We start from the raw sequence: 26,429 nt of genomic DNA on the forward strand, positions 1-26,429 counted from the left end.
GGCTTTGATCCAAAACCATGGCAGTAAAAACAACGTGAAGTGTCTTTTTGGAAATAATCAGGTGAGACAAAGTAAGATGTCATCATTCTATAATGCACATAAATGCATCGCATAGTTGCATGAAATGTGGTAAACTTGCTTCTATCGCATGAATTTTCTTTTATGGTCCATTTCTATGGCTGGAGGCACACTACTCATAGATAAGCCACTCTACTTGGTGGTTTTCCTACAACAATTGTCTTTACCTGTTTGCGCTTTATCAGAATCAGTTTCAGGATTTCATCTCTCCATCAACACCACCGCAAAATATCACTGGCGCTGAGGATTCCCTACCCGCAAACGGGCACGCGGTACCTCTGAGCTCATGCGATCCATGTGCCACAGAACACGGTGAGCACATTTATATGTTCTTTCGTTTCATGCTTCTGGGTACTCAAAATTCTTATCAGACTGCAGTTGCTGTGGAAAGATGTGAAATATTCATTGCACTCCATGTATTTACTTTCTCTTCAACGTTTAGTAAGTAGTAGTAGCAGCATGTGAACTGTGCCATGTTTCCTATTTGCTGCTCTGAAATACATTACTTGTGAAACGATTCACTTTTATGTTGACTTCAGAGACTTTGTAATCTTAAGCATCGTCTCATTCTAAAATGAAAATCTAATTCTGACAGTGAGTTTGTGTTAGGGTTTGATATCTTCATTCAAAATTGGCACATCGTAAGCTTACACACACACACACACACACAGACTTTGAAAAGTACATTTTCACACTAACACAGAAATTATAACATCAGCTTTGACTTATAGTCGTGACATACACATTTCCTCATATTATCTTCGTAGAATGAAAGTTCTATTATAATTTATCTACCCTTGTGTTGTTCCCAAACTTTTTCTTTCTTCCACTGAATACAAAAAGGAGTTATTTTTCTCTACGAAAGTACAAATAATAGGACTGAGGAGTCTAGCTTCAAGAAAAGGACACAAGTGCTACCCATAAAAATATTGTAAAAAGTGATCTCATGCAACTCAGAATCATAATCTCCAGAAGCGTGTGTGAGAGAAACAGAAGATGGCATCTCTAATTTTTTGGACTGTTTCTCATTGCAATGCTTAAAAGCTTTTAAGCAACCCTAAAAGCTCTAACTCTCATTTATTGTAAATGCATTCAGAATTTCTAGAATGTCTGGCAAAGACATTCCATGCTGTTGATTTTTGTAGTTTTCCTCAAAAGCTTCTATTCGACTCTTTCTACTTTTTTCTTTGTCATCTCCATGCTCTTGGACAGGTTCGAGATGTGTACTAATGTAAACAGCTGAGGTGTGTACTCTTCATTTCCATCTCCTGACTCCCCTGCATCAATGACTGTGGCACCTATGGCTGTGTGCAAACTCCTGGGTGACTAACAACTAATACCTGTATGCTGCGCAAGTAGTGTAAAAGCAGGTCAGCACCTAAAACTCCTATAGCAACTGGCAAGTATCCGGCTTTTTTAAGTCATTCTATGTTGAATTTTTCTCCAGCCATTACTTCACAAATCATTCCATTATGTTGATTTAGCACTTTAAGAAAACATTACTTATTACTGCGTTGAGTTGAGCGAAGTCTATAAATGCTTTTTTTTTACTGTGTTCTTGCATGAAGAAAATAAAAAAATAAAAACTGGGGCTGTTAAATTAATCGTCGAGCTTATTGACCTAAAAATTTTTAAAGGTAGTTAATTTTCTTCATAATGCCATAACTGCAGTTTGTTTAGTTGTAAGTTTGATTTTAAGCAAGAATCACGCACTTGCTAAGAATTAGCATATTAGATGTAATTATGTATCACAAACCGTATAAGGTACTAGAATTCCCCTCCCCTTAAAGCCAGTCCCTTAGAAGGTGGCATGCAGATAATAGTTGTTCCTCCACTTATAATGTGACACGTGTTCTTGAAGACCTTGAAACTTTATCTTTCAGGAAAAAAACAAAGAGCAGGAATTGTAAAAGCATTTAAAAAAGAACTAGTCTGTCCTCTCCTCCTCAGGGTGTTATCAATACCTTATGTGTTACTATGATGATAATCGTGAGTAATATTTTATAATTCCATTTATTATTTCTTCCTCTGCTGTCAGATGCCAATCAAACTTTTAATTGGCATGTTAAATGCTTCAATTACACATGTGCCAATCATGTTGCTGCGTGAACTGTGAGATCACAAATCAAGTGGTTTTTAATTAGAGGACATTTGATGATCCTGAGAAATATGCTAATCACAACCTCTCAATTACAGCACCATTATAAAGCTCTGCGCCTCGCTTTCCTCTCTCTCTCTCCTGGATTCCTACCTATAGTTTCTTTTGTCATTAGCATAGACAAATTTAATCTCTTTTAATGAATGTTTTCTGGCAAAACAGCTGAGTGCTCTGATACAGCATGCATGCAAAGCTCTTCTCTGTTCTCGAGTGTCTGGTAAAGCTCAATTGACCGCCTTTGTCACACACTCAGCGCAGACTTCAATCACGATACATGCCTTTGAGGATTTTTGTTTGTGCTTTGGCTAATTAAGGCTTCTGTAATCAGAGAGATTTGTGGTGTGTTTTCTAGCATTTTCTATGAGAGGTGAGAGCAGTACATCTATTTCCTTCATGGTGTTTATATAACAGTAGGCTGCCCAAATCCAATCTATATTTATGAAGCTGTTTACAATAGCTGACAGATGAGGAACAGAATGTGTGTGTGAACGAAGAAGAAAGTACATGTGTATTTCTGTTAAGGGTTTTTTTTTCTTTGTTAGCTTTACATACATTGCCAGTGTGCGTGTTTTATTATTTTGTTTTTCGTTTGTTTAGTTTGCTTTGAGGATAGGGACAGGGGTACATTGTACACTACCTTAAAAACTTGGGGTTGCAAATGCAATACAGTAAAAACAGTAATATTATGAACAGGGTTTTACATTAACTTTTTTGCTCAGCAGCTACTGTGGCTAATGGTTTTCCAGATTTACTAGCCACTCTACATTTTTACTGGCTGCAATTTTCTTTTTGGGAAATGACATTTTGTATGACTAAATAATGCACACAAATATTTCAAGTCATTTGATCTATTTAAAGGGCAGTTTTCCCCACTACCGTATTAAAAGCATGAATAATCTTTCATAATAGATTCCTTATTAATAATTTAACTTAATATAATGAGATAATATAAGACTGTTACCAGTCATATGAAATCAGCATCTACAAAATCAAAGATCTGTAGAAGAAACAGAAGTGACTGAAGCAGCATTCAGATGCATTTATGACAGTAATATAGCACAAATGCATTTACACTGCATGAAAAATTATAACAGCATAATGTTGTGAGCTTTGGTGTTTTAATATGCTTATAGATATATATACAGTAGTGAACATTTGAAGCGTATTTAGAACTAGAACGACTAGAATGAGTACTGTTTGAGCTTTAAGAAAGCTATAATGAAAGATTTTGATCCATTTCAATGTTTGCATTTTCAATTTATATTATAAATACGAAATGTTGGAAAAAAGACTTCTAGGCTACTAAAGGCTAATATAATGCCAAACCGCCAGTAGGTGGCAGCATCTTCAATGACTCATCTTAATTAAAACCTTCAAACGATTTGTTCAGACAGCTGTTTAATTCAAGAATTCAAAGAATTAAGTGCCTGTCCTTATGAATGGACCACTGAATCATTGACTCAAATGATTCCAATTTCAAAAACACAAATCATTCATTAACAAAACACCCCAGCTTTGTGCGTCCGATATGCCCGACAGTTGCTTTAACTATTTGCATGAACCAAATGGTGCAAAACAGTCAACAATATATCTTTTCAATAAATTCGCATTAACTCTTGTATAAAACTCTTGCACAACCTCTAGTTGTGTCATGTTGCTTAACTCTATGTATGTTATAAATATTTTCTGTGCAAAGTTCCGCTTCATTTGTTTCGATTTCTCCACAAGATTGTCTCACATAGACGCAGTCGCGTGTGACTTATTTGTGTTACCTTGTTGCTTGTTTTATTATTAATCGTCATTTACTTGCACCAATGTCCTTCTCATTGAAATTTGGGTGCAGTTAGATGTTTTAATCAGATTAGTTGTCTGGTCAGGCACGAAATGATCTTCTTTCATTCGCCCCTTCAAAAATCTACTTGTCTCAAACAAGCATTAATGTTGAGTTATATTACTGAAGTGGCTAGTGAGACTGACTGTTACCTGCCACAGCTGAAATACTGATTATCAAATATTATTAATGTTATGAGTAATTAAATCTGTAATTTATTTCTGTGATGGTAAATCTGAATTTTCAGCATCATTACTCCAGCCTTCACTGTCACATTATCCTCCAAAAATCATTTTAATATGCTGATTTGCTGCTCAAGAAACTTGTATAATTGTTGAAAACTGGTCTGCGCTTCAAATTTTAGTAATAATTTGCTTAAATTCATGTCATTCAAAACTTATGCTCCAAAATATCACTTTTTCCCCGCAGAACATAAAGAGAAATGTTTTGCTTTTCCATGTAATCACTATTACCAGATCTGACATTTCTGGATTTTATGCCTAAACCTGTATCTTTCAGGACCATTTTGATTCCAGCTAGGACTGTTCTGGTTAGTAATTTGTGTGTGCTTTTCTAGGTTGGGATGGCTGGGGTTGCACGGACAACACAGAGGCGCACTCATACGGCTTCCAGCTGCTCTCAACTCTCCTTCTGTGCCTCAGCAACCTGATGTTCTGGTCCCACCTGTGACCATCGCCATCCGCAGTCATTACCTGCTGGAGGCATCTGTCTATATTTTCACCATGTTTTTTTCCACTGTGAGTCGGAAGGCCTGGTTTAAACCAATAATAATAAAAAAAATGGGGCTAACATAAACATTTCAGTTACTGCTTGCATGGCATTAACAGGTAATATTACTGTCTTCATGAATCATATGAAATTAAAACAAGATATGTAAAGCTTCAAACATAAGAAAAACCTCTAAATTCTGGATTTGACATGTTGCACTGTAACTTGTAAATCATCTTAATGGATCAGTCAGATGAAAGAACTGGAACTAACTTGTATAATTAATATTTAATACTAGATTTGCATTCTGTTCCAGTTATGAACAAATATGCCTAATTAACGCAATAAGCACTTGAAGACCTGCTGACTATCACACAAAGCCGTCTCACAGAGTCCTAATTTAGCGTATCAGCGGCAGCTGAAGCATGAAGATTACAGTTAAGAACCAATGACATGTCAGAGTGTCATATTTTATTCATGCCTCTACTGACCTTCCCTTCTTGTTTTCTTCTTTCATCCCCTGAACAGTTTTATCATGCCTGTGACCAGCCAGGCATTGTGGTCTTCTGCATCATGGAGTATGACGTGCTGCAGTTCTGTGACTTCTCGGCCTGCTCATGTCTGTGTATGGGTCACTGTTATCGCCATGGCCAGACTCAAATCCATTATCAAACAGGTAAAAATCACTCAAATGCAAACTCGAGCAAACTTATTTCCATAAACCTTGTGGTTCTTCCTCACTGTGGTGCTTCCAAATGTTTTGTAAGCGTGGTTATAATATTCAAAATGATTTTGCATTGAACAAAGAAAAAATTTTCAAACCAAACTGAAACTTGTACTAGCATTAAACATTTTTAGGTAAGTATGATTTTAAAGCAATTCATTTTAATTAAAATAAAAAGTGACAAAGAATTATATAAGGTCATAAATTAGTTTTATACTAAATAAATACTGTCTTTTGAACGTTATATTCATTAAAGAATACTGAAATGCATCAGTTTCTAGAAAAATTTACTGTATTTTATATAAATTAAACGCAGCCTCGATGAGCATAAAATATGCCTTTTAAAGCATTACAAATATTACGAAATCAAACTTTTGAAACATAGCGCATATACCAAAAATGATCTTTTTAGGGCCATTGTATATAATAACCACATTGGTTGAAATTAAGTATGAAGGCCCTGGGGCCCAGAAATGCTGTATATTTCTTGTGTCATCAGTTTCTATAAATCTGTTTTGTGTGATTCATAGAGGCCAGTAGTTTTTCATGGACCTTATTGCCAAGAAAGAGCTTTCCAAGATGTGCAAGAGCAGAAATTTTGTCCACCTCTGTAAAGCGCTTACACAGAGTGTAAATATACGAATGTCAGCAGTCTGTCATGTGCTGTCATAATGATGGTGACATTTCGCTGTGGAGCTGAGTAAATATAGGTGGACACTTTCAGGTGTGCACACACTTTAGTTCTGTGGTCTTCAGCTGCTCAAGCGCAGAGAAAGAGTAAGATTCAAGGAGATCACACAGGGAGAAAGATGGTAAGAATGTGATTAAATTAAAGTTTGAGTAATTTAGAATCAGAGAAATAAAGTGACGGGACTGCAGCTTGTGATGGAAGCTTCTAATGGAAAGAACAAGAAAAATAGCTCTCTCTAGGGAGAACGCTTCTATGCGTTAGGTGATTGCGTGGTTTGGCTGAGTGCTGCAGTTTGCAGACACTAATCAAATCACCCATGTCACAACAGTTCTGAACTTTAGGGGAAAGAAAGAGAGTGAGAGAGACATTTTAGCACCACCACTCTTTTACTTACAGTCTGTCTGACAGAGGCGTCGATGCAAGATGGTCCTAATTGGACTGGGGATTCACTATCGCCTCTAGACATGATGAGTCGCCGATGTTTGGGCTAATATTTTTCTCTTTCTGCTTTCCTACCAGGTGCTGTACTTGCTGGGGCGATGGCTCTGTCAATGGCCTTACAGCTGGACCGCCATGGCCTGTGGAACCTGCTGGGTCCCAGTCTTTCGCTTTAGGCATCATGGCCATCGCCTGGGTAAGCAGGACTGTGCACATGCATAGATTCCATGTGTTTAGGATTGTGACGATCCTTATTAAATGTTTAATATATCAATAAAACATGTCAGAATCGATTTCAGTTATATGGCTGAGAGCATAAAAATAACAGATGTTAAAGTTGTGGTTGCAACCTGTGTCTTCTAAACCTACAACCTGCAAATGTTGTTGTGCTGGACTTCAATGGTCTGGTTTGTTGGTCAGCAGGTCTCTAGCTGGTTTAATTAGTCTTCCAGCTGGCCAAGCTGGTTTTAAGCTGCCAGTTGATCTCCCAGCTGGTTTATCAATGCCTTATCCGGTTTAGGCTTGTCTTCAACTGTTCTAGCTGATCTTCCAGCCTAGACTGGACAGCTAGTTGGTCTCCCACCTGGTTTAACTGACCCTTCAGCCTGGACAAGCAGTTATTTAGCTGGTTTAGCTAAGCAGCCAGGTGTTCTTACAGGTTTACAGGTCTTAGTTGGTTTAAGCCTGACTAGGCCCAAAATCCTTTTAAAAGTATATCAGATCAGAAAAACGTTTCTCTCTCTCTCTCTCTCTCTCTCTCTCTCTCTCTCTCTCTCTCTCTCTCTCTCTATATATATATATATACACACACATCTATCTATATATATACACACACACACACACACACACACACACACACATTTACACACACACACACACACACACACACACATATATATATATATAAAACAAGTGTAAGTGAATAAATATATATTTTTGAATGTTTATAAATGTAATGAAAACATATTATAAGGCAGTGTGCCTGTGTTCAAAAATATGTTCTTTCAGTCCGTGGATCCGCAGTTAAATGTCAGAGCTATTTTTTTCTTTGGCTGTTGAGTGACAACAAAGCACCTTTTCAGTATCTATAATTTATGAAGGCATTTCACGTTACCTGGTCCAGTACGCGCCTTCGCTTAAGGCTGCATTTATCTATGCATTAGCGTGGTGTGGCATTAAAAAGTTTTTCTGTTCTGTCAGTATTAGAGATGCCCTTGCTGTTCCATTACCAGGCAGCTTGTACTTTATGCTAATTCTCTGCCGACCACACTGCTTTCCTGAAGTGAGATGATAAAAAAATAATGGGTGTTGAGGAGGAAAGTCTTTGCCAGAGCCTCTGGCAAATTACAGTTGAGTGTGAGAAGCGCGCCCTCCTTGAGTCGTATGTGCTGCTGGATATATACATGCAGAGGGAAGAGGAGCCAATGAACTTCTACTGTCGCTACAAAGATACACTGTATTGTGTGAGAGAGAATAGCAAACAATTAACAAGAATGAAGTAGAACAGAATGTGGAAAACCACACCAGAACAGTATAAAATACATTGTATTTGCACTTTATTTAATGTACTATATAATGTACTATATGTCACATTTATGACATCTGGTAATGCAAAAAGGTGTTCAAATTTTACTAATATAAATGACTATTATTAACACAGCACTGCAAACACTTTTAATATAACCTCCACAGAATAAACACACAAATAGGTTGAAATCTTCTGAATGTCATATTGAAAGACAAGAGGACAGATTACTCTAATTCTGTCTAAAATTCATTGAATGTGACACTGACTGTCAAATGCACACGTCTGTCATCTCCATGGCACATAATGGCTTTGTAGTTAAAGCATGTCAGCTGACACTCTATTTCAAAGCTCCCCGAGCCCACGCAAACACAGTACAAAGCATCCCACTGTGTGATTCTCACATCCTTTTAGCGCTGAGGAAAAAGCTACAATTTATCAAGCTTGAGACATGCTACATCCACACAATTTGTTTACAGTGCAGTTTATCGTTATCTTCTGTGATCCTCTTGTTGTGTTTTTTGGCTTTTATGCTCTGAAAGTAAAACGTCATTTTCCTTCCTAGGCGCTTTTTCTCCATAGGCGTAATAAGCCAACAACATATTATGCACATTTTTATAAATATTGTATCATTTCATCAGTGTTCATCAAACTTTTTTATAGTTTATATTATATTCTATTATATACGTTTTTATATATGTTCTATTATATATGTTTATATATCTATTATATACATATTGAATGTTCTTTTTGTTCATAATGAATTTCTTTGGAAAATTTATGGGATACATCTAAAACATAATTGAATGAAACTGCAAAATTTACAGACAGAGGGAGAAACATCTACTTTCTTTCCTTACAGTGAGATATGAGCTTCATTTGGTATGTCCAATAACAGCCACAATTTCAATTCTAACACTTGAAAATTCAATTATTCCTGCTAGAGGAATACACATTTTATTTGTACAGTAGAATAATGCTTGAGATATCACTTACAAACCAAATCAAGGTCCATGATGTTTAAAACATAGCATTGTGAGGGGAAGAATAAAACCTCTGCAATTCTCTGCATTTCTTTATGAACATTTCTGAATTGTGACCGCTGTCAGAACATTTTCTGTAAAGCTTTCTATGGTGATCATACCACTTACAGCAGTTAGGTGTTTAAGTAATTTTTTGTTTCAATGTTTTTTAGTGTTTTGCTAAAATGGCCTGCTTTGATTTTGGTACAGCCTTTTATTGGAGGTCAGCATTCTGATTAAGCCATAATAAGAATGCATTTGATGTGGATATACAGCTACTTTTGGACTGTCGTATTGCATGACCCTTCTGAGTTTCAGATTCAGGGTCATTCACCACCTGCTGTGGAATTTCCTGATACAACTTTAGTGCAGCTAGGTTCTGATGCAGCAAAGCTGACAAATTCCATTACACTTCCTCGTGCTTTCACATACAGGATAAGGTTTCTTTCTCCTAGATATAAAATATTTCATTTTTTTCAGAGATGTTTTTTGGAACCTGGAGGAGGTATTTGCAAACTTTCTTTGGTCATCAGCAGTAATGTTTTAAAAGAGTTTTGTTTTTCTCTGTGGTGACTTCCCATGGCTCTGTTTTATACTGTACACATTGATCCATGACTCATGCATTTTATTGTTATGAGCCTCAACAACTCCACTTTAGAAATTCTCTCACAAATATTATGAAAAAGTACTACTATATATACTGTAAGCCAATGACATGAATATCTGGGTTATTTTTGACAGATTTAAAACATAATGAAAGATAGCTAATAGAGAAAAATAAAGTGAAAATAAATCTATTTTAAGAAAAAATATATATATTAGTATTGTAACTTAATAATTTCAGTAAAAATATAAATAAAAACAATTAATATAAAAATAAATATATACATTTTTCAATACTTATATTTTGTAATCTACTATTCATATTTAATCAGCTTTATTTAACTTCAAGAATCTTTTTAACAATGACATCTGTGATGATTTACTGTACATATTGCTTGGATAAATTGTATTTTTTTCAGAATGCATGGATGTGTTTGAATGGCTTGAATGGAGAAAGACACAAATTTTGGTCAGATTACATAATTACGGTATCTTCCAACAGGGTCTAATGTAACTGACCATGCTAACTAGTTTCTAGTTAATAAGCTTCCGCTCTGTGATGTGAATATACTGTCTGAGCTTCAGGCCTGATGCAGCATCTCACAGACAGAATGATAAATAACTGCTGAAAACATAAGCAATTATGCTGAATAGTTTGTGGGCTAACAATACATTTCGCTTTGCATTTCAATGCTCCAAAAGCATGCTAACCAGATTTGAGGCGTGAAGCACCACGTTTCAGCTTGTGTCCAGGCATCATTGATTCATGCGCCATCCGATCAATATCTGAAGGCATATCCTGCTTGACTGATGAATTCTTTATAAATGTATTAGTGCATATCCTTCAGAGGTGGTTAAATAAGTGTGATTCATCTCAGGAGCAGGCTGTACTGTTTAAGGATGTGGTCAGGACCGTGGGTGTTGGATTCCAACCCCGCTGTCAAAACAGCAGCCTTATAATGGGAAATATAAATGGCAATCAATTTCAATGCAAGTCAAAAGGAACATATAGGAGTCAAGCACGTTCTGAGAATAATCCTCATTAATAAATAGCATGTGACATGAAGACCGGGATATCTGGGCAGCAGTATGAAGTGTTGTTTTGTTTTTGTGTGGTTTAGATTAGGCCCATCAGTCAAGTGTCAAATTTACAGCTCATCCATTTTTCCATTCTGTCCTTTTGTAACTTGCACCTGTTATGTGCCTGGAGATTAATAAGTGAAGAAATGTTGACAGAGGGCAAAATGTTTTTTTTTTTTTTTTTTATCCTAATGGTTCAAGCTGTAAAGCTCATTATAAACTCATAACGATACTCATATTTACATACACTGTAAATATGTGTTCATTATTTTGTTATGTATTACTGCATTGGTTTTTATTAAGTAAAATACTTTAATAATGACTGAATAAATTTGAGTATAGTAGTGCTGTAAAACGATTAATCATGATTAACGTCATCTAAAATAAAATTCTTGTTTACATAATGTGTATACACTGTATATATTTGTTATGTATATACTGTATAAAGACATACAACACACAGTATATATTTAGAAAATATTTATATGTATTTATATATTTATATTCATATAATTTATATATAAATATGTCATATAAAAATATATATATATATATATTTGTATGTGTGTGTGCAAAAGTGCATTTATATACATACATAATTATACACAGTTATCACAGTGTGGTTTGAGAGGAGCACTTAAATAAACTTTAACAGTTTTAGTCCTCTACAAATGAAGAAAACAACAACATAGCTGCTTGCAGGCAGAACAAAACCACACATGTTAAAGACGAGAACCGCAATCAAACAGAAGCAAACTGGAACTTAAATACACACAGGAAATCACTAAATTAACTAGACACACCTGAACACAATACGATAATTAACAGGAAGTAGGGCACACAGAGCACATGGGAGGTGAAAAAACAACAACACATCCACATGTGTGACAACAGTACATACACATATGTAAACACTTTTATTTTGGATGTAACGCGATAACAGGTCACACCAAAGAAAGTTATTTGATTTATGTATTATTGTGATTATTATTATTCATTACTGTATTGCAGGTTATATTTTTTATTCAGAGGAATAAGTTATTGCACTGTAAAAGAGAGCAGTGAATCTGAGGAATGATATCTTTAAAGACAGAACTTAAAATAAATGGGAGTTGGCATAAAGCACAGGTTGAATTACAGCAGAACTGTCATTAGGAAAATCTCTCAAATGGATTTTTGACCGAAATGTAAGTAAAATAACTGTGAAGGCCACTCGAGCAGCAAATTCAATAAACTTGCACAAATGGCTTAAGAAAGGATGAGTGCTCTTTCCAATGTAAGGAAATATACATAATGGCTTTGAAGGCTTTCTGGGACATTTTCAGATAAGGATCTTCTGAAGTACGCGATTGTAATGTGACAAGAAATGAGGACAAGAAATGTAATTCCTCAGCAGTTATAAAGTTTCACAAACTTTAGTAACTTTTGGTTTAGAAATTGCACAGGAAGCCGGCAAAAGCTGTAGTCGAATCAGTAATCAGAGGGAATATGTAATGTCTCTGAGGACCCACACCTTTCTTTATGCAGGAGAAATGTGATTGAGTCATCAGCAGTCACCTGAGTGTGTGTGTGTGTGTGTGTGTGTGTTTGATTGACTGCTGCACATGCTTGACAGCGGTAACAATGTAGAATCATGAGATTTAAAGCGCCTCGGCCATTTCGGTCCTCTTTCAATCCTGCAGCTTGCTGTACTGTCATAGGATATTAAACATCAGCTTTGAGTGTGTGCTAGAGCTCCATTGTATATTCCCTCGGCTGCACAGGACAGTTTTTCGCAGTTAAAATTCATGCCATAGCTATAAAATTGTAACCTGGGGCAAAGTTCTAGTCTACATGTCGTCAACCAGTGGAACATTATAATTGAAATGTCATGACAGACAGGCAGGAAAGCTAAGCATTTTATTCTCTGCACTTTCAGGACAGGATGAAGGGTTATAATGACTAAGAGAACATCGGTAGGTGATAGAGCAAATGCGATGGACGCAAACTAGCGACTTGTAAAGAGTTTACGTTTGTTAATCTGCGTTACACATCTGTTAAACAGTCCTTCTCTACACTCAGCTGATAGATTAATACCGTGTAATGGCGTTAGCAGGAGCGTGAGCGGTGTGAAGAGCGTGCGGTGTGAAATGTGGGGAGGACAGCGTGCTTTACAGTCTCTCATAAATATCAGGATACCTACAAGCTGGAGAATTGAATTCCTATGAAGTCTGTAAATTGTGTGTCCGACCTTTATAACTGTGTGCATTCGCATCCAGCTCTAACAGCAGCAGCTCGTGTATATCAGAGCATCTTTATAGGTCTGCAGAAGCATCGTGGGCATTATATCTAATGGGGCAAGCTCAGATATCTGAGTTAGCTGGATTTTAAAAATTGCTATGGTGCACCATAATTGCAAGTGATAAAAAGGGTGTTTTAAATACTGTTTAAATATAGTTGTATTTGGGTTAGTCAGTCTCATTTTGGTCAGTTTTTTTCCCATAAATGCAGTGAAAATCTATACTTGCTGGTAGGTTCCAATGCAAATGTGTTTGGTTTATTAAATACAAATTAAATATTAGGTCAAGGTTCATTGTGAAGGCTAACAGCAATGTGAAATGAAACGTTTTTGCTACGCTTACACTGGGTTAAATCAAGATGTCTAATTATGGAAACCTATTCTGCTACTTTAAAAAAAAAAAGTAAAAAAAGAAAGAACGATATACAGTAGTGTTATATTTTTTGAAAAAAAAAGTCCAAATTATGAGAGCTGTATTTATAAGTGTCATTAATATGGCAAAGTCAAAATTCTGAAAAAGATTCAATTAAGGAAGTCGAAACTAAAAGTCATAATCAAAAAGGAAAGTCGAAATTAAAAGTGACAATTATGACATAACTTTTAGCTCAGAATTTCAACCCAACCTTGTGCCTCAATTAAACTATCACATTTTTACCAAAGCAGTGGCAGAAATGGGCTTCCAGAAGCAAGTATTTTTTTGCATACAGTGTAAAAAATTTCAGACCACCCCAAGTCAAAATTTTCTAGTGACTCTAAAGTGCATCTAAATTTTTCCATTGGTCCAATTTGAATTTTCTGTTGGGACAACTGTTGCCACAAAAAAAAAATTACTCGATTGGAATGACAATTTTTATTGTACAGTGAACAGTATAATCTCAGTTTTAATACTTTTGAAAAGTTTTTTTAAATTAGTTTTAAGCAAAAACAGTACTCAATTGTTGCTTACCTGTACATAATTTGTTCAGCCTTTAAGACGAACACAGTCTGTGAACCCAGTTGGTTTGTGTGTCTTTCTGTGCTGATGTACTGATGACTGCTTTGTGTTCCTCAGACGGTGCGCACCATCCGCCGGCGCCGCTGTTACCCGCCGACCTGGAAGCGCTGGGTCTTTTTCCTGTTTCCCGGCACCACCATTGCCACATCAGCGGTGGCCTTATACGCCTTCGTGGAGACGGAGGAGAACTACTTCTACATCCACAGCATCTGGCACATGCTCATCGCCGGGAGCGTCGGCTTCCTTCTGCCGCCGCGTGCCAAACCTGACGTGAAAGTCACTCCCCTGAAGCGGCGGCGAGGCTGCGGCTACCAGCTCTGTGTGAACGAGCACGAGGAGATGGGACTGGTGGACCCAGCGATCATTACCATCAACAGCATATGCACCAGCTGATGACGCTTAGCAACGCGGACTTTTATTTGCCTTTCTTCTCCTTCCTTTGGATTATAAAAACACGGAAAACAAAGCCAGAGAACTTACTGATGCACTGTAAATAACTTTTGACCGAAACACACACAGACATACACACGCTCTTGCATACGCTGCGTACACGTTTTTGTCATCGTTATTTGGATTACTATTATCGTTAATAATATGGTTTGCATTGTTAGTATCTGGGAATGGTTTGTGTCAGTACAGCGATGCACTGTTATTAGTGCATTATTTAAACCCGCCTGAGATGATTTTTCTGCTGCTATTGACAGTGACTGTAAAATTGAAAAATGTGTCATGTAATTTATTCATTGTTTTCTGGCACTCAAATGACCAAATGTTTTATTGTGTTTAGAGGATGCAAAGGAAGAACACTACTGGATGTATCAAGGGCACTGCTTTTTTAGTTTTCTTTCTAAACATCTTTTGCACTGAGACACAACAAATGTGATACTGTACATTTTTAAATATAAGTATAGTTATGATCCAGTCACAATGTGTACATGTATAGTATAGTTGTTTTCAGTGGAATGTCTGATTGTACTTTGGATTGCATTGTATTGCCTTTGCAGCATAATTGATTGTCGATTTATAGAGGGTTTAGGAAAGTGTCCATTGCCAAGACCAGGTTTTAATATGAAACCTCAGATAAATAACCTCATATTTCCTGTTGTATTTACCTAGTGAGGATCAGAGGGAGACATTTTAAAGCAAAAGCAAATGATAAAGCAAATAAATGTTTTATTTTTCGTATCAAATCAGATTCTTTATTTAGCTGGTAATGTGTTACTTGAAAGTGACACACCAGACTTCTGTCATGCTCTGATATTTTCAAAGAAATGAGAAAGCGCAAACAAGGGTCTCTGGGATTCAAAACCCATTTTTTAAATAAATCATTTTCTCCTGGCTTCGTATCATGACATCATCCTCTATGTTTCATTTCTTATGAGGATGTGTGTCCTTAAGTTCCTGGCTTATGTGCTTTCATAACACACATCGGTTTTAAACAACATGGAGCTTAAGGACAGGGGTTTTTTCAGACGGTAGTACAACATTTTCTTCTGTCATATCAGCCTTTGACTGGGGATGAATCACGTGTCGTGCTACTTGTTAATGAATAATTATCATCGTTCTCCAAAATGAATATTTGTTCAGTAACCCCACTTTAAATTGAAAGATTGATTCTATCGGAAATTAAATCATTGTTATTACTGTCCTAATATGTGACCCTGAACCACGAAAACTGTCATAAGTGTTAATTTTTCAAAATTGATATATACATATCATCTAAAAGCTGAATAAATAAGCTTTTCGCTGATGTATCGTTTATCATATTTGACCAAGATACAACTATTTGAAAAAGTAGAATCTGAGGGTGCAAAAAAAAAATCTAAATAGACAATCACGCTTCAGTTTTTCCAAATGAAGTTCAATGCATATTAAAAATCAGAAATTGATTTGGCTATTGCTACAAATATACCCCAGTGACTTAAGACTGGTTTTGTGGTTCAGGGTCACATGTATGCAAAGTTAATGTAAAGAAAAAAAACATTTATGCCCAGTCATGACATCTGTTTGCTCAGAAACAAACTGCTCAATTTTTCTGTGTACTTTAAATTGCTTTTGCATTAATAATCCATAAACCCTAGTGTGCTCATTGTATATAACGCGTGCCCCCCCCCACATTCACAGACAAATCAAGGCTTCTCTAAACTTGATCCTGCGTGATTTAGCGCTTTTGTGTTGATATTCAGCTTTTGCCAATGGGCACTATGCTCATTTCTCCTCACATAACACATTCGCTGAAGCTCTGTCATGTGTCGGAGCAATCTTTTGCAATTTTTCTAGTCAAAATGGGAATGGATGAGAGATGTCACGCTGAGATGAGGGACACGGTGAGATTGGCTGCGGTTTCTAGATGGCGACTAGGTTTATGCGGATTTAGTCCTCTGAGCTAATGAAAACCATTTCTTTCACTCATTTAAAATCATTTTCGATTCACAAAATCCTTTAACTTTAGCCACTATTTGCAGTGTAATTAGGACGTGGTATTAGAATTATGATCTAATCCATGTGCTTTCAGTAAATGTCTGAGTATCTGTACTGCAAAGGAAGTGGCTCAGCAGGAGTCTAGACTGACAGCAGCATAGCAAATGGGAGGAGCGGCGTAACATGTTTTAATTAAGATATGCATATGAATTTGTTTGCAGACACTGAGGATGACAGCTCATGAACTAGTCCAATGAACGAGTGACACTTAGGTCTGACAACCACTCTGACACGTGAAGTATAGGGCCTGAACAGAAAACACGACTAACAATCCAGTAAAAGCATTTTAATGCAATCAATTCACATACAAATACAGTAGGAATAAAGGCATTTTAAACATTTCACCAGTGAAATACATAACGTGTTTGATACTTAACGTACATAAAGTTGTTGAACTTTCGCCATCAGTGCATTTTATAGTACGTCTATAGAGGAATCAAAACCTGCTGGTGTGCCTCATGTTTTGTGCGTTCAACCCCTTGCGTGCTGTTATTTCAGTAGCAATGATATAGAAAGTAGTGATTTTAGCAGATGACATCAAACAGAATAGCAAAAACGATGACTGTAATCAAACAGGTTTACTTACGCTGTCTGCTACTGGTTGAATAAACTGATGGTCCAGCCTGATCTCACGGCAATTCGTATGAATTTGTGTGAATTACCTACAACCGACCCCCTCCCTAAGCCTACCCATCACTGGGGTTTAGACAAATAGTCCAAAATTAGCCACCTTGTAAAATACATACAAATTGGTTGTGAGACCAAGCACGTTGGTTTAGCCAATGTTACTGTTGTTGGGCTGGTTGGGATGCGCAAAAAAACCTAATTGTTTTAAAAGCATATTATTGAAATTTTCTTGTCGGGAGTTAACTTAGTTGACACAACTGCATAATAAGCTCGCCTAGGAGAAAGTATTTTAAAACAAACTCCCCCATTAAAAAGTAATGACAGATTGTGAAAAAAAAAGAGGAGCCTTGATGTTTTCTGCTCGTAATTCCCGGCTCATAACCCAGAGGACGAGGGAAGAGCAAAACAACTTAAATCAAAACTGACAGTGCAACAAATCAGCACAAAGAAGATGTGTATATATATATATATATATATATATATATATATATATATATATATATATATATATATATATTTATATATATATATATATATATATATATTACAATCACAATCATCGCATAATAACTATTATTAACCCGAATTGGTGGTGAATTTGTTTGAATTCTTGTGTTTATTCTCCACATACAGGTAGGGCCCATTTCCTCTATAAATCATTATTTCCTACAAGAATCATTATTTCCTACAAGATGAGTTAATTCATCTAAATGATGACATAATTCTGACATTAGTAATTCCAGAAGCAAATAACCTTCACACTAGTCAAGAAAAAAAAGTGCAGAAAACTTCATAAAAACATTTGTAGGTATTTGTTGGCCATTGACCTTTACCAAAATAACATTAGAAAGCAGCTGTCCTTCCCTCGTCAGGTTCAACAAAACGATTAACCTGTTAGGGTTTGTGCGCACCGCATAGGCTATGATAAAATAAATATCAAAACAAAGACATCCCAAGAAGCTGCTGTCTGAAAAAGAGAGAACATTCAGGATTTAATTTCACTGGAGTAAAAAAACAGTATTACACAAAAAAAGACCACCTTAAAACACCAGTAAACTTTTTTGCATTACATTCACATAGCCGAGAACTGTGAGGCCGGACATAACGTAAATCACAGTGAGAGTGCAATGCCCTTAAAGTGCGTAGATTTTTTTTTTTACATGATATGTCATTACTATCCAGATCCTTCTTTACATTAGTATCCGTCAGCATGGACCTCAATAGCTGGAGCTCCATAGGCTCCTACATGTTCTGCCTTCAGTCGCAGAATCATGGACAAAAAGCAATCTGAACACTCGCCAACTTCCTCTACAGGCTTATCTCCCTCTGAAAACAACCGGAAGACAGTGTTGTTTGTGACACCAGATATACAGCCAGACAGAGACCTGGAACCCCCCTGCTCTATATGGAGAAGAGGGCCGCTCACAGTCTCGTGGGCAGGCAGTCCCGCGTCGGCCACGTTTCTCAGCATAACCACAGAATGAAGCAGGGCAGAAAGCCCTCCGGTCACGGCAACAAACTGCTTCTCCTCCGGATCATCCACCTCATCTTGACTTATACTTAGCACTAGAGGAAAACTAAAGTAAGGCTCCTGAGTGATGTCTGAGGTAAAGTCATTGAGAATCACTCCGCTGCTTGGTAAGTATTTCCCGGATCCCCATGTGCTATTGAGCGAGGTGGAGATTACCATGAAGTCGCCGTGGCTATCAAGAATTCCTACATGACTGCTTGCTGTGTTTAATGTGAACATGTCTCTCTGACTTGTGTTGAAGAATTCATTCGCCAAATTTAAGAGGGCATTATAAGAGGCAAAGGCATTATCGTGATCTCTGTGGCTCGGAAAAGTGAGGTTTTGCTCTCGGACTCTATGTAATATATTGTACACCATTCTACCTGTGAGCTGGTTGGGGGCTGAAAGAACGCTGCATTTCTCCTCTTTCACGATAAGGGGCTCACTGATTTCTCCGCCGCTGGCCTGAGCGGCAGCAAGGAAAGGACCTCTCTCTGCTTCAGAAATGTCTTGAGCCAATTTTACGGCCAGGTTTTCCGGGAAATGGGAGCTATTTAGGCTGACGCTCAGCAAAAGTTCTGATAGATGCCCGTTGGCGACATGCTCGCCTCTGATTTCACACGGCCGCTAGTATCGCAGAACACATCGCACAGTCTCGACTGGAGTATTTTGTCCTTGTGGGTTTCTAAAGCCCTGGAGAGGATTCGATCGATAAGGAAACCTCTTTAGCGAGTTTCGTGGCGCCTCAAAAGTCGACTCCATTCTAATTGCCCATATTTGGAATGCAGCAGTCGAAGACCCCGCAATAATGAGGGTGCGCCATATGTAGGCCGATTCTGAGAAGTGTCGTTTATCGCTTTAAATGATCTCGTTGTGTGATTGTACAAAATTGCAGAAAACACTCCACCTTGAAGAAAAGCAAAGCACCAATAAATCATTCAGCAGCCTCAAAAGTAGCGTATGCTTTTAGTAACCTTGTGAAAGGCAAATGGGGTGCTAATTAGATGTAGATATTAACAACAAACTGTATGCATTTGAGAGTCTAAACTGCTCAAATATTCATGTAGTGATTTTTTGTTGCTAATGGGTTTTTTCCATGCTTAATTTCTATAACCTTTCTATAACATTATTTCACGTCTAAAGAGATTTTAGGTCTTAAAAAACACGTGCTAAAGCCATTTGAAATGCATAACACTTCAACAAAACTTGCTCTTGAAAATTACACTCAATACTACAAGTTAAACATTAAAACCGCAGATTTCAGGAAATTACATCATGCATCAGAAAGAGCAAGAAAATCAATGATAGATCTCAAAATCAATTATGAATGTTAATAAATCTGGCAGTGTTGTAGTCGAGACCAACTCATTCAAGTCAAGGCTATGTTTGAGTCAATGCTAAATTCAAGACTGCATGTTCATGGTTTTGTCATGGACTAAGAAACATGTTCATTTATTCTTGACAACTTTCTGGTCTCTGTCTTGATTCCAGTACAGTGAGCTGGTCTCGACTACAACACTGAGAATTGTACTTTCTGTTTGGTAACACTTTCTATGAAACCAGTATTTATAATACATTAAAGGGGTATTGTAAAGGCATCAGAATGAATGTATAATGCAATATAAATAACGTTTTAATATGTTGTATCATCTCATGAATATTCCTAAGAATAGTTTTTTTAAATTTAAAATTAAATTTAATTTTATTATTAAATTTCTCATAGTCATAATACATTATAAGTTTTATATCTTGCCATTTTACTGTTACTGTATTTAAAAAGCAAACAAATAGCACTTATAAGTAATTATAATAACAATACTATTTCTTCTAGATCAGATATCAGATCAGATGAGTGTGTAATATGATATATTTGCTTCGAACTTTTTTTCTTTTTTTTTCACATATAATAGTCATTTGAATGTAATATGTAATAAACCATTTTTTCAGTTCACTCAGCACCTAACCTGACCACAAGATGTACTATGCAGATCTTTACATAAACTATGTCAAGATATGATATAGTCCATTATAAATTAAATAGATTTCATATGATGTTCATTGTTTGTTATAAATAATCATACTTTTATTAAATATTATAATGTATTATAATTGTTTTTAAGATTATTCATGAGATGTTATAACACACTATTATTTATTTTATAATGCATTAAGAATACCCCTTATAATGTACATAAATACAGGCTTCATAGAAAGTGTTACCTTTTGGGTTAACCTACCAAGACTGTGGCACTGAAACATTTGATTTGTAGAAGTGAAGCGGTGAAAAGTGCATGATAATATTACAGACCTAATCCAGCGGTGTGTGGATGAACAACTCCTAGGCAGAGTAAAGCAGCAATCCCTGCATCGACTACATTCCCTCCGTCTTGAAGAAGCTCCTTACCAATACTGGAACAGTTTGCTATAAGTCACACGGGAGACATTAAATATGTTTTATAAATATTTATGGATTTTTTTGTATTACAATCATTCACGAAACGAGACTTGCCAGAGTCTGTGATGATAGCGGCATTGTGGTACAGCGATTGACTGTGTTCATGAGTGTGACTATCATGATCATGATGATGATGATCATCATCATCTCCGACTTTGTGGTCATGGTCGTGGTCATTGTGGTCACCATCATCCTGATGATGTTCGTGATGGTGTTTGTGGTCTTCATCCTCAGAAATACTGTGTGTCTTGTTAGTGCCTTGATGATTTGACAGGCCCATATGCTCGTCAGTTCCAGGCCAATAGCAGCTCCACTCATAGAGATTATATCCGAAAACAATTCCCAGAAGAATCACAGCCACTGTGACCCTGATACAGGTATCTCTTTTCCTTGTCCTTCTCTGCTGATTGAAGAAGGGCCTGCGTGATTTTAAGAAAAATAACAATGTGTAGTCTTCAGAAGCAGTATTCACGAAGCTCAAATATAAAAGAGTTTTTGCTTTTCTGTGATGCTGCTCTGAATCAGAGTATATCGGCAGTCGGCTTATCACTTTGTTCTTTGTGGCTGATAACAAGAATACATTGCACAGTCGGACACCAAAAAGTTCACCCAAAAATGAAAATTCTGTCATTCTCTGAAATCCTCACATAAAGTTTTTGTAGCCTATGACTTCACATGACTAGCAAAAGCTAGGTTATTTTTTTGACGCGATTATCCAGTTTCCCAGCTTTTTAAACAAAACATTTCTCTGAACCATTCATACCATTTTGTGAACTAGTTAAAATGACTTCTTGTAAACATTTTGTGGCTTCTAAATGTGTTTGGCACATTAAATTAGCATTTAAGTAATCATGTATTAAATTAATTGTTAAAGGAAATGAATCACAAGTCTTTCACTGGCAAGAATATCTATAAGAGACATAACACAGAATCTACACTCCTAGAGACGCGACGCGGCAAAACTTGAAAGATCCTATTCCGGCGTGAAGGTGTACACTACAGGTGCGTCGCGTCGCGTCGTGAAATGGCTAGATCGAGCACGTCGAAGATAGCAGCCGCGACATAGGAGAAAATGCACTTGATTCAGATTCTTTTGAAATGACATTTAACTTGCGCGATAGACGGCATGCAATTTTTACTTTCATTTTGTCACTTACGAGTGGAAATCTATGGTAATTTCGTCGTCCTCATCTTCGCTAGAGTCGTTGTCGTTTTCGTCTCGCACATCGCTCGCAAGTACTTTTATATTTGACAGTGCTCTGCGCCATTTTCCCCGTGTGCATTTTGCATGTGTCGTTAATACATTGATTCCAGTAACCTAGAAATCTCCTACTTCCTGTTTGTCCTGACATTCAGGCCAGGTAGAAACTGATGGGCGTGCACGTCAAACTTATTGTGTTTCAAGACCGCTCACTTTTGTTTTTTGCATTTGTTTCACCGCATTCCTTTCTATTCAAACTAGTCTATGTGTGTAGTTAATTGTGCAGTAAAATGTCTGATCTAAATAAATAAATAATAAAGCCTAGAATACAATGACCTTTAGAAATAAACCTACAAACAGAAAGTGACAGCCAACACTAGTCTTCCTAGATTGCTGCTCAAACAGTAGCAAAGGCACGCAGCCTACATTATCATAGAGGCATAATCTACTAAAAAGCTTTAGATGTTTTTTTTTTTTACATCTATAAAAGTCCACAAAGGCCGAGGCTCGGGGTGAAGCAGTGGGGCTGGTCTGTGCCGATTCTCGATGTTCCAGTGACCTGGAAGGGAGCTGGGAGCATAAGCTTCAATATTCCTTTCAAATAGCCTGTGACTCCAAATCTCCATCTTCAAGGGAATCAGGGTGCACGGCATCCCACCTTATTTACTTTTTGACATTTACTGGAAGGTTTTCAAACATGCAGAGTGTAATTGAATATAAAATTCCCGCAGAGATGGTGAGAACCGCTGTCATATCAAGATACAGCGAGAGATTGAGAATCTCAGCAATACTGACCGGCTTAAATGTCACTCATGTGGCTATGACTTTATTTGTTTATACCCTCTGTTCTCTGTGTATCGCTTGCCCCCCTCTATTCCACATGTAGCTCTTCAGCAGTATTCAAATACACCTTTATACAGCCCTGAATGTCAGCACATTAGAAGATTGGGGGGAAAGATGATGAAGAAGAAAAAAAGTACCTTCCAAGGAGTACGATCTCTTTGATCAAATTTATGTGTGTTTGAATAGACTTTGAAGTTAGGTGGTTTGTAAGATATACTGTCTGGCAAGCAGTTCCTTTGTGAGTTTTGTCTCTTTTTATATTGCCTGGTGCTTTATTTTTTTATTTATATTTTTTTTTTTTGGAAGAAAAATGGCATTATCATTGCCGTGGAGGGGGTTTAGGTGTTCTGCATCTTTATAAATAAGAAATAAACAAAAAACGTCGTCTCGAGAGGCATAATTAAAAGGCAGATATATTGTCAACAGATTCAATCAAACTTCCTCAGTCTTATTTGTTCATTTGAAACAAATGTTCCAATATTGTAAACATAAAGTTGGTTTGCGTATCATTTAAATTCAGCAAAATATTAGGATTCTATAAAGGGTCATGCATGCATATTTCTTTGTGATTGTCTTTTTTTTGGTTCGCATTTTAGTATAGCCAATATTTTATTATAGTCCTGTAATGAGTCCCAAGAATGAGGATGTAAATGCACCATTTACTTACAACCACAAGAATCCAGGAACAAGAAAGCATGAGAAAAGAACCACTTACCAACAGCCATTATGAGACAAGAAAACAATGTCTAAATGCACAAGACAACCTAAGGTAAGCTGATAATAAAAAGAAAATGAATTGAGGTCAAAATGAACAAAAACATCACTAATAACTTTAAAATAACATGCTTAAAAAAAAAAAGCAGAAGCAATACAGACCAAATGTCTGACGCAAACATTTTACAAATATATATCACCTACATATGACAATGTACTTTAGTAGTTATATTTCATGAGTTAAATGAAAAGGCATGGGGAATGAATGTGGATCTAATAATAAATAGGCTACTGTCAGAATTTGTAATTGCTTCTGGTCCTTGAAGTCAGGATTCTGTATCCTCTTAATTGGATAGACTTGAAGACCTCCTCAGCAGTTTATCATATCATAACCCATGGACAGCCCAGAACGGCCTGTTTAAAGCCCGCCGATTCGACCTGCTGCTGCTCCTAAAGCTTTGTGAGGATGCATATGGTAAGTCAAGAAGAATAAGCTCCACTATGCTGATTTGGAAATTATTGATAGGGAAAAAGGAATTGGAATGTATTAAAAATATCTTTTATTGGGGTTGCTTAGTTGAAAAGCACTTAATATTAAAAGGTTACTACGCTCTTCTGTGATAAGTTTTTTTTTTTTTTTTTTTTTTTTTACACTGCTAATGTGGTGGCAGGCTGTCAAAATAAAGGGGCCGTTTGGCATTCGACAGCACTTTTCAAACTACTAGAGCGATACCATGAGTTCAGGCTATATTCATGAGAAAGTCTCCATAAACAGTGTAGATACTTACTGTATAGAATAGACAGACAGAGTGACTAATAATCTAATGCAGTAGCAGAACCAATAAAATGTAACTTCTGTTTAGACAGAAGGGCCAAGTGTAAACATGGTTGTGTATTGTGCTTATTGACTCTTATGCTCTGTTTGTCAGCTATTTCCTCTAACCACTGTATGAAGCTAATACCATTTATCCACTAATACTTGATCAAATGCTGTTTTTATTTCTCATATATATAAAAATTTGACAGTTGATTTCGTCATACTGGGGAGATACACAAGGAGCTATATTTGTTTTGATATTTATCTAATTTTTAAAGGAGTCACTTATGCTCACCAAGGTTGCATTTATTTGTTTGATTTTTAAATACTATTAAAAACAGTGATGTAAAATATTCTAACAATTAATCTTTTTTTCTTTTAATATATTTTAATTTAATCCTAATGTAACGTACTATATTCCTATGATGGCAAAACTCTAGTCTTCTGTGTCACAAGATCTTCTAGATCTTTTCAGGATTCTTTGATACATAAAACAGCACTTATTTAAAATAGAAATCTTTTGTAAGATACTGTTTTGCATACGAAAAGATAATGAACGAAATGTCATCCTGGCATGGTACACAGATGGCAGAGCTGATGTTTGAGACTTTAAAAAAAAGAAAAAGAAAAACATAAAATATAAAATGATGGAAAGCCTTTTTTTATTTAGCTTCTGTTTGATCTCCTTCAGCAGTGCCCCAAATACAGTGGGCCATATTGAGCAGGGATGGAGTATGAGTTACGTCCTGGATTTTTTTTTTTTTTCAATCGGGCACCTGTTTTCAGTCTCAGCACATTTGTTAAGTGCTGACATAGTCCAACCTTCTTTTGCAAAGTAAATTTTATTCTGAAACTGACTTTATTGTAGAGTCACTAAGAAAATGTCAAGTCTCCCTGTGGAATATCAAAAAGAACACTGACCCATTCAGGTCACATATTTATTATATTCTTTCACAAGCTACAACACAACACTACACGCGCTCCATTATACACGGCATTCTCTGTTCGTCGACGCTTTGACATTGTCACTAAACCAAATCACATAAATAAAACATATTTTTAAAAACTTGGCATCGTCGGGTGTCCCATTTACAGAAAGAATTCCTCCACCCCCTGTAGTCTTACACTGCATGGTCTTGCTGACGCAAGTTCATTTTGTTAACATGCAGGTAGATCTTCAACTGTGGAGTCCATTTTTCATTATAAAATATAAGATGGTGTTGAATGATGACTGAAGCACTTACCGGTTTTTATATTTCCATATTTTATGAAGAATCCCATTTAAAGTGTATTTAAACCCACATGATCATTACACCCACATGTCACAAAGCTTAGATTTTTGTCCAATACCACCCAGAACTAATTCGAAGCCTTAAAATCAGATTGTGTAGACCTCTAAGTAGCAGTTAATCACCTTTCATTCTGCAGCTATCGAGATTTCCTCAGAGAGTCATTCAATTTCAGTTCAGTTTTATTTGGGGAGAGTTCTTTGTCTCAAAGCAATTACTAAATCACACAGACTTGTCTATCAAACTGTTACTTAGCAATGCGAATTTTAACTGGTTTCCCTTAAGGATAAACAACCCTTAATCATGTATTGCTTATTGTTTATTGCTGTTTTTCCGTTAAA

The 26,429-nt window shown here is 36.5% G+C and overlaps 3 pseudogenes; 1 reads left to right on the forward strand and 2 right to left on the reverse strand.

Annotated features, from left to right (window-relative positions):
* Positions 1–171, reverse strand: part of LOC122348929 — a 10,377-nt pseudogene extending 10,206 nt beyond the window's left edge.
* Positions 172–175: 4 nt separating this feature from the next.
* On the forward strand, positions 176–14,687 carry LOC122348934 (annotated as a pseudogene).
* A 3,091-nt stretch (positions 14,688–17,778) lies between these two features.
* On the reverse strand, positions 17,779–21,539 carry LOC122349141 (annotated as a pseudogene).
* Positions 21,540–26,429: the final 4,890 nt, after the last annotated feature.

Source organism: Puntigrus tetrazona, chromosome 7 (genome assembly GCF_018831695.1).
Source record: "Puntigrus tetrazona isolate hp1 chromosome 7, ASM1883169v1, whole genome shotgun sequence".
Classification (NCBI taxonomy): Eukaryota; Metazoa; Chordata; class Actinopteri; order Cypriniformes; family Cyprinidae; genus Puntigrus; species Puntigrus tetrazona.